The sequence below is a fragment of the Palaemon carinicauda genome, chromosome 20 (genome assembly GCF_036898095.1).
Source record: "Palaemon carinicauda isolate YSFRI2023 chromosome 20, ASM3689809v2, whole genome shotgun sequence".
NCBI classification, from domain to species: Eukaryota; Metazoa; Arthropoda; class Malacostraca; order Decapoda; family Palaemonidae; genus Palaemon; species Palaemon carinicauda.
The window spans coordinates 79,994,729-80,004,010 of NC_090744.1; positions in this window are offsets into that span (position 1 = coordinate 79,994,729).

The following is a 9,282-nucleotide window of genomic DNA, read 5'->3' on the forward strand; positions in this document are numbered from 1 at the left end:
CATTTTCTTGAGCATATCAGACACTTTTCTTATGTTGTTCAATTATCTTTTTTAGGGCTTTACCAGTTGACCAATATAAATTTTTTTCACATGAATTGTATGGAATACGATATACACAGCCAGTGGTAATGTCAGGAGGATTCTTTATTAGGGCTGTTTTTATTGTATTGCTACTCTTAAAGGGCTACATGAACGTTGAATTTTTTTAACAGTTGGGGAGTATCTTTAAAAGAGTTACTATAGGGCTGTACAATTAGGTTTTTTGCATTATAGTTTTATCTGTTATCATTACCGAAAAGGTCTTTTTGCTGTTCTTTGTGCATAATCTGATACATTTTCAGGGTACTCTAGTTTCTTACCTATTGTTCTAATCTCATTTATTTCATCATCAATTTATTAAGGGCTGTAGATTCGTAATGCTCCTAAAAAATAGAACTAAAAACAGATTTCTTAATTTTGTTACTTTGATTTGAATTATAATAGACATATGCGGAGATATTGATATTAGTCAGCTTTCTATATATACTCAACTCAAGTCTAAACTCGTGTATACGATATTCTAAAAAAGCTAAGATAAAATTATTCTCCAACTCCATGGAGAATAATTTTATCCTACCACGAAGAAACTTACCTGGAAATCTCCAATTGGCATTGAGAACAATGTGACCAACAAATAGACTATGATACCCTCAAAACATACCTCCTGGAGCAGAAATCACCATCACCAGCCACCCATATAGCCAAAATTATTCAGCTCTTTTAACAACTGTTAGTGACCAATGTCACTCTCCTGTAACCTACCATAGATGGCTCTCCACGGAACGTGAACCTACTAAGTGGTCTTTTGCTACAACGCCTACCCGAATCTGTATGCGCCACCATCCGTGATGTCAATACCTTGCCCCTGAAGGACCTGACAACCAAAGTCGATGGTCTTTTGGACAGCCACTTCACCACCTTCAATACTGACATCAACGCCTCAACTCCTGATGAAGAGGATAACCATTCAACTCCGGCCGAAGTACACAGATGCCTGCCCTGTGACATGCTGGAGCAGCAACAAAACTGCCCACCACCCACATATGCCGCCCTTTGCTCACACCCTAACCAATGAATGACCTCTACAGCCATTTACTGATGCCCATCACACGCTGTTATGCTACTACTACTCCAGATTTGGTTGTCAGAGACCAAAAAATTGCAAATACGCTATCGCTTGTGTTGGTGTCCTCCCCGTCACTAATTTTTCCTTTTTACATGATGCAGGTACTAATAGGCAGTTTTTGGCAGACACTGGTGCTAGCCGTTCCCTTCTACCGATGTCACTCTTCAGGACACGGCATAAACTTTCTAAGATTACTGATGTGTACCTGGTAGTTGCCAAAGGATCTGAGATCCCCATCCATGTGTACAAGATACTCGCACCATCGTTTGAGCGTGCCAAATATGATTGGAAGTTTCTGGTTGCCTACATAACATTACCAATAATCGGTGTAAATTTTCTCACCCATTTCCACCCCCCTGGTTGATGTGGCACAGCAACTTTTAGTCAATGCAGACTCATACTCGTCGACACCCACCTCTTCACTTCATACCCAGAAGTCTTTCAAGAAGAACTTTGCCAAACGCCCAAGAATCCCTCCAAACTTAATATTTATCACAATATCAAGACAACATGTCCCCTAGTGTTTGCCAGATTCAGGCATCAGGCCGCAAATGGTTTGGCAGCCGCTAAATGAACATTCGCTGAAATTAAAGACACGAGCTTTTGCCAAAATTTCTCAAGCCCAAGTTCGTCACCCCTACACATCGTCATGAAAAAGAATGTCTTCCTAGGCCTTTGTGGAGATTATTGGCATCTGAATGTGCAGACAGAACCGGATCACTAACCTTTCCCCAACAACACCGTCATTATCTCCTACTTAGGTAGTAGGTTAGTCTGGGCACCAGCCACCCATTGAGATACTACTCCTAGATAGTTAGTGGATCCTTTGATCGGCCAGGCTGTACTTCAATAGACCCTATTTCTGGTTATGGCTCATTTTTTTTTTGTCTATTCTTTTCACATTTTTCTTTGTCCTCATATACCTGACAGCACTGAGATACTAAAAAGTTTTTCTTCACTTAAGGGGTTAACTACTACAATGTAATTTTTCAGTGGCTACTTTCCTATTGGTAAGGGTAGAGGAGAATCTTTAGCTATACAGTTTTTCTTCACTCAAAGGGTTAACTACTACAATATATTTGTTCAGCATCTACTTTCCTTTTGGTAAGGGTAGAAGAGAATCTTTAACTATGTTGAGCAGCTTTTCTAGGAAAAGACACTGCAAAATCAAGCCATTATTCTCTAATATTGGGTAGTGTCATAAACCTCTGTACCATGGTCTTCTATTGTCTTTGGTTACAGTTCTCTTGCTACCCTTTGGCATGCTCTTTTTATCTTGTTTCTCTTCCTCTTCTTTTAATGAAGCTTTTATAGTTTATTTATGATAGATCGAGCTTAATATTGTTAATAATATCAAAATGATTTATTTTGATTGTTATTACTTCTCATCTAGCTTATTTATTTCCTTGTTTCCATTCCTCATTGGACTATTTTTTCCTGTTGAGCCTTTCGCCTTATGTCATCATGCTTTTCCAACTAAGATTGTAACTTAGCTAATAATAATAATAATAATAATAATAATAATAATAATAATAATAATAATAATAATAATAATAATAATAATAATAATAGGTTTTATTGAAAGTTATTGCTGCCCAGAGGCGTTAATTTTAGCCCAGTTATGTTCATTTTTATCCAAGGTCCTTGATGCGTTTTCTATTGGACTCCCCTCCTGCATCATGACTGTACTAATACCATCTTTGCTGCTGTAAACCTGTAAAACATTTTCTTTACTTTGATCAAAATAAGCTAGAACTGATGTATGGGTGACCTTTTCTTTAATCACAGAGAAAGTGCGAGTGCACTCTTAATTCTATTCAAACTTGTTAATTCTCAGATAGATTCTAAATCATCAGCCAGATTGGGTAAAATCCTTGATAGATATTGCACCATTCCACAAAGCCTCCAAATTCCTGAAATATCCGTTGGGGCAGGCATTTCTTTAACGGCCTTTACCTTATTCCTATCAACCATCATACAAGATGATTTTAAACGATGCCCCATGAATTCAATTTCCTTTTTGTATAAACAGAATTTTTTTTAATTTAATTTGAACCTTTTATTTTGACAACTCTTCTGTAATGACTGAAGATTTTGTTCGTGATCACGCATTGCATCTTCTTCCTCATTTTTAAAACATACAACCATAATATCATCAGCCACATAGTATCCACCCTGAAGTACCTCAAATTCCTCTTTTAATTTTTGCTGAAATATTTCACAGCTCACCTTCAGCCCGAAAGGTAGACGAGCCCATCGATATCTACCACAAGGGTAATCATTGTTGTTAACTTACTGGATTCCTCATCCAGTCTTATATGCCAAAATGCTTCTTGAACATTCAGTTTGCTATATATCTTCGCATGTTTTAGACTTGGCAGTATATCCTCTAAGATAGGTGATTTGTAATATTCCCTTTTCAGAGCTTTGTTGAGTGACTAAGGATCGGTACATATTCTTAATTTTTTGTGAACGACTGTCATTTCACTAACCCATTCATTTGGTTCAGTCTCTAGAGTAAAAACACCTATTTTCACATGAGTGTGTAACTCTATTTGAATCTTCGATTTTAATGCAACGGATAAACGTCGGCACAGTAATATTCTTGCTTGTAATGTAGAATCTACATTAAGTTTAGAGCCTCCAAGGTCACCAAGGTCGCTGATCTTAAGCTCTCTGTCAATATTTTATACAAAAGCTTTACCATTGACAAAAAACAGATACCATTTCTTGATATGTTTTTGAGGTGGTGTGTTCTTCGTCTTCAATGTTGTCTCATAAGTAGACGAAAGATTGGATTTATTCTACATGGCAAGTTTCACAGATGTTAGTCATACTTGATTCCTTTTGACATACCTCTGACATATTACATTCACACAGGCACCCGTGTCCAAATTAGTAATGCAGTTAATGTACTTGAATTTCTCATTGCTACCAGTGCCATCCACATGTAATGATTGTAGCCTTCATTTGTCTCTTCGTTCTTCTCATTAACAATTTCAACTTTTTTCCAACAAATTACTTTACATGCTTCATAGACTTGTTCCCATGCTGAGAATTTGCATTTTTCAAATTCATGTTTATACCTACAATTTCGCCACCTCACAGCATACCTGTCCATATTTTTTGAGTCCATAAAATCTATAGTTAAGGAAGCGTCTGTAGTTTTTGTTCTCCTTATAAGCATTCTCATAACCGACTTAGCAAATCTCTTTAGCACAATTGACTGTTGCTTCTTAAGCCCAACATATGTTGACAGCTTTTTCTAATTTTAAGTTTCTTTCTCTATGTACCAGCTGCTGTAGTTTCCCTGTCCCCGATAACACGATTTTATTCATTATCATTCCCTATTTTTTTCTAAATTACATTTGTCGGCCCAAACCTTGAGATCAGTCAAAAAAGAATTAAAGGGCTGTTTTTGTGCAATTTTACAAAACCTGATGGACTTTAACACTTCCCTGGTACGAGGACAACAATACTCTTCTAATGTCCTAATTTTATCACCATAATTATCTTTTGTTCCTCTGTTTAAAATTAAACTGGCCAATTATTTCTAAGTTTTATGGTCCTGTACAATGAAGAATGGTGTTAACAGTGGTTTTCTTGGGTTTGAAAAAAAGCTCTCCTTTCTATCATGTAGATGTCCACTTGTTGCTTCCCTTTTTTGAAGTTATCAGCAAGATTATCATCCAAGGGGTCTAGTGTTGCAGGAAAACGAAACAGAGATTCAGCCATTTTCTCCAGAAAAGATGATTAGCATTCGGTAACAATTGTCTTTTTTCTTTGAATTCTTTGAATTACCGCTGCCATCATGTTGGTTTTCTATGGTAAAAATATAAAATCCAGAAACTGCGTCTTGTGTTTTATTCCTATTCCTTTAGGATCTCTATATATGCTGACTAACTTTTATATAGTTTATAGTTATAGTAAACAAAATATAAATATAGTACGAGTAATATTACAATATATTGGTTACCTACAGTAGAGTAGTTATATTGCTTTTAGATATCAGTATGTACACAAACAACTAGAGGTAGTTACCATAATCACCCACGAATTCAAAAGACATCCCAAAGACTACCATTGCCAATTCTTTGGGATATACAGATTCAATTACTTTTAATTTGGCCTTTGTAATGCTGGCACCAATTTTCAGTGTCTCATAGATGGCATCTTAGGGGACTTCCCCTTCTGCATATATTACGTGGATAATAAATTTGTGTTCTCTTCGTCAAAAGAGAAACTCTTCCATTAGATATGCATTGTTCTTGACGACTTACAACAAAACAATGGTATAGTCCTGTATGACAAGTGTTCCTTTGGCACCAATGAGGTATTGTTCTTTGGACACCACATCACTCCTAAAGGCCTCAAGCCCCTCCCTGAGAAGATATCAGTTGTTCAGAACTTTCCCACACCCGCAAGAATTCTTGGTCACGTTAAGCTATTATCACCGGATCCTATCAGCTATCTCCACCACTCTTGCCCCCTCTATGCCTCCCTCAAAGGCAAAACAATAAACATGAAGAGTGGTCGCTTCAGGAAGCCTCCCTCTGAAACGCAAAGAATGCCCTATCTACTAATGCGGCTTTCACTTTTTCCATGCCATATGCCCCTCTCCTTATCTACATCATTGCCAGTGATGCAGCTATTGGTGCAGTACTCAAGTGCATGGCCTTCATCAGTAGAAAACTATCCAAGGTGGAATTCAGCTACTCAATCTTCGACAGTAAATTGCTGGTGGTGTATTTAGTTTTCAGTCACTTTTGCCAGTTTTGAGAGGGTATGTCCTTCATCATTCACACGGACCACATGTCCTTGGTGGAGGCCTTCAATTGATAGTCCAACACCTGTTCTGCCCCTCATCACTGACTTCTCTCTGCCGTGGCTGAAGGCAAAGAAACATATTTGCCGCCATTTAAAAGGGATTGGATTACAATGCCTTTGCAGAAGCATCAAGGAAACAATCTAGAGTACCGAGCCTGCAGGATATCTTGCAAATACCACAGTTCGGAAGATGTTGCCCTCAATGACTCTAACACCACCCTCCTCTGTGGCGCCAGTACTAGTAGGCCACGGTCGAGGATATCTCCCACCATGCGCTGACAGGTGTTTGATTCAATCCTTTGCCTCTTACATCACTCGCACTAATATACTGCACAGCTACTGAAGACAAAGTTCATTTGGCACAGTATTACTAATGATGCTAAGGATTAGGTCTACACCTGTATTTCATGCAACACGTCAAAAATACATTGACACATAGATTCAGGAATTGTTATCATTCTTCAACCTAAACATAATTTTTCTCACTTTCACATAGATGTTTTCGGTCACCAATTACCAACGGTAAAGAGTAGGTCCTTCCGTTCAATTGAAGGAAGATAAGGGGCACCTCGTTGAGAGCTCTTAATTAAGGAAGCCTCTAACCCAGTGATGGATTATCTTCCGACTCCCTTCTTGTGCATCCAATGAGATGTTATTGGCATGGAAGCTGATGTGAAGGAGGTTCCTGCAAACCTAATAGTTAATAGGTTACCCCTTGTAACATGACAGTCCGCATATTTATAGCAAGTCTTGTGGCCACAGGGTAACTTAACTCGCCTGGTACAGGTGACCATTGAACACTCCACTTCACCAGCAACCTGTAAATAAGAAAAAAATTTGGTGAAAAGAAATTATTATACAATATTTCTTCTTAAGATTAAGCATCATCATCATCACCATCTCCTTCAACACCTATAGACGCAAAGGCCCTCAGATAGATTTATCCAGTTGCTTCTACCTTGAGCTTTTAAATTAATAATTCTCTATATGTCATATCCTACTTCACGCATTATAGTCCTCAGCCAAGTAGATCTGGGTCTTCTAACTCCTCTAATGCCTTGAGTAGCCCAGTTGAAAGTCTGGTGTACTAATTTCTCTTTGGGAGTGCGAAGAGCATACCCAAATCGTCTCCTTCCGCCTCTAACCATGATCTCATCCACATATGGCTCTCGAGTAATCTGTCTTATAGTTTCATTTCTAATCCTGTTCTGCCATTCAATTCCTAATATTTTTCTGAGTGTTCTCAATTCTACAAAATTTGTTTGGCATTGTTTCATGGTCATACCACGACTCATGTTCATACAGTAACACAGATCTCACTAAATTGATATATAGCCTGATTTTTTTGTGTAATTTCAGCCAATTTGTTTTCGAAATTTTATCTAACCTGGCCAGTGTCTGATTTGTTTTTTCAATTTTTCATTATACTTTAATTCTAAAGACCCTTTAATCGAGATCATATATCCTAAATATTTAAATGATTCCACCTTATTAACACTTTCTCTTTTCAATGATATTTCATCTGACATTACACATTCCGTTCTCTCCATCTCTGTCATTCTTCTATTTATCTTGAGCCCAACCTCCAGTGATATTTCATGCATTTTGTTGAGCAAGCATTGCTAATTCTGTGGTGTTCTGTTAATAGGGACAGCGTCATCAGCATAATCTGGGTCAGCTAACTTCCTGTTACCAATCCAATCTAATCCCTCTCCACCATCTCCAACTATTCAATGCATTACAAAATCCTTGAGGAGGATAAACAACATAGATGACAACACATGCCCTTGCAGTACTCCATGTTCACAGGATATTCATTTGATAGAACTCCACTAACATTAACTCTGCACTTAATATTCTCATGAACCGACTTAATTAAATGTATATATCTATGAGGAACTCTATAATAATGCAGGATTCTCCACAAAATTGGCTGGTGCTCACTATCCAAGGCTTTTTCATAATCCACAAATGCCATCAACAGTGGATTCCTATACTCTATACAATGTTGTAGAGTGTGTCTTAAAATGAAACTTTGGTCAGTACAACTTCTACTTTTTTCTAAATCCCACTTGTTCATCTTTCAGCTTTTCATCTAGCCTCTTTAGAATAAGCAAACTATGTGTTTTCATGACAACTGACGAAAGTGTGATGTCTTTGTAATTATTGCAATCCATCATATCTCCTTTTTTTGCAATTTTTACCAACATTCCTAACTCCCATTCATCAGAGCTTTTCTCTCCATTCCGCATTCAACAAAATAATCTTGTAAGTATTCTGGGAGTCACTTCATTTTCAGCTAATATCATCTCAGCAGTTATTCCATCGTATCAAGGGTATTTCCATCTATTGAGTTTTTTAAGAATAGCTTCGACTTCAAACATATATATATATATATATATATATATATATATATATATATATATATATATATATATATATATATATATATATATATATACATATATATATATATATATATATATATATATATATATATATATATATATATATATATATATATATATATATATATAAATATTTTTAGTTATGCAAAATAATCTTAGCATAAATAATCCTACCAGCTAAAATGTGGCTTAAGACTACAGGAAAATGGAGACTCATCCCAAATAGCTCAGAAATAATTGGAGGTTTTTTGAAAAAAAAAAAAAAAAAAAAAAGGCAATGACAGTGTGGTAGGAATATGAAGCAAAAGTCCAAATCAAAGGAATACTAGTACCTCCAAAGTCTGTCTATTAGGCAACCTAAGAAGACAAATTAACTTCTCATACTGCCTAAGTCAGCAACAACTGCCACCAAAGTGGCAGTAACTGGGTTAGGGAGACTACTATTTTTAGCAGCTAAGAAAAGACTGATCTTTCAATACCCTAGGCTTGTCAACACAATGCGGCAGAGGCATTGTCAAGTTGACAGGAAGAGAGTGGCAATCCCACAGGGAAGGGTCCACAATCAAGGGGAGAAGCAAAAGAATGAAAGACAGCGAATAAGGGAATCTTCAAAGACCTAATCATTATCATTATCATATGAAAATAGGGTTTGGCTTGTAAGATAATGGGAGCCAAACAAGACAGCCAGGATGCTAAGAATTGGAAACTCAAAGGATGTCCCGACAACAGGTGGGATTCAATTGACAAAATTCAGAGGACAGTGTTCCTCAGATATGGAAGAGGATATGAATGATCAGATGACCAGTCTAAGGCTACAGCTGAGGTGGCAGAGGGAATGTCCCATAGCCAACACACGTCCATTGCTAGAAGAACTCAACCTGA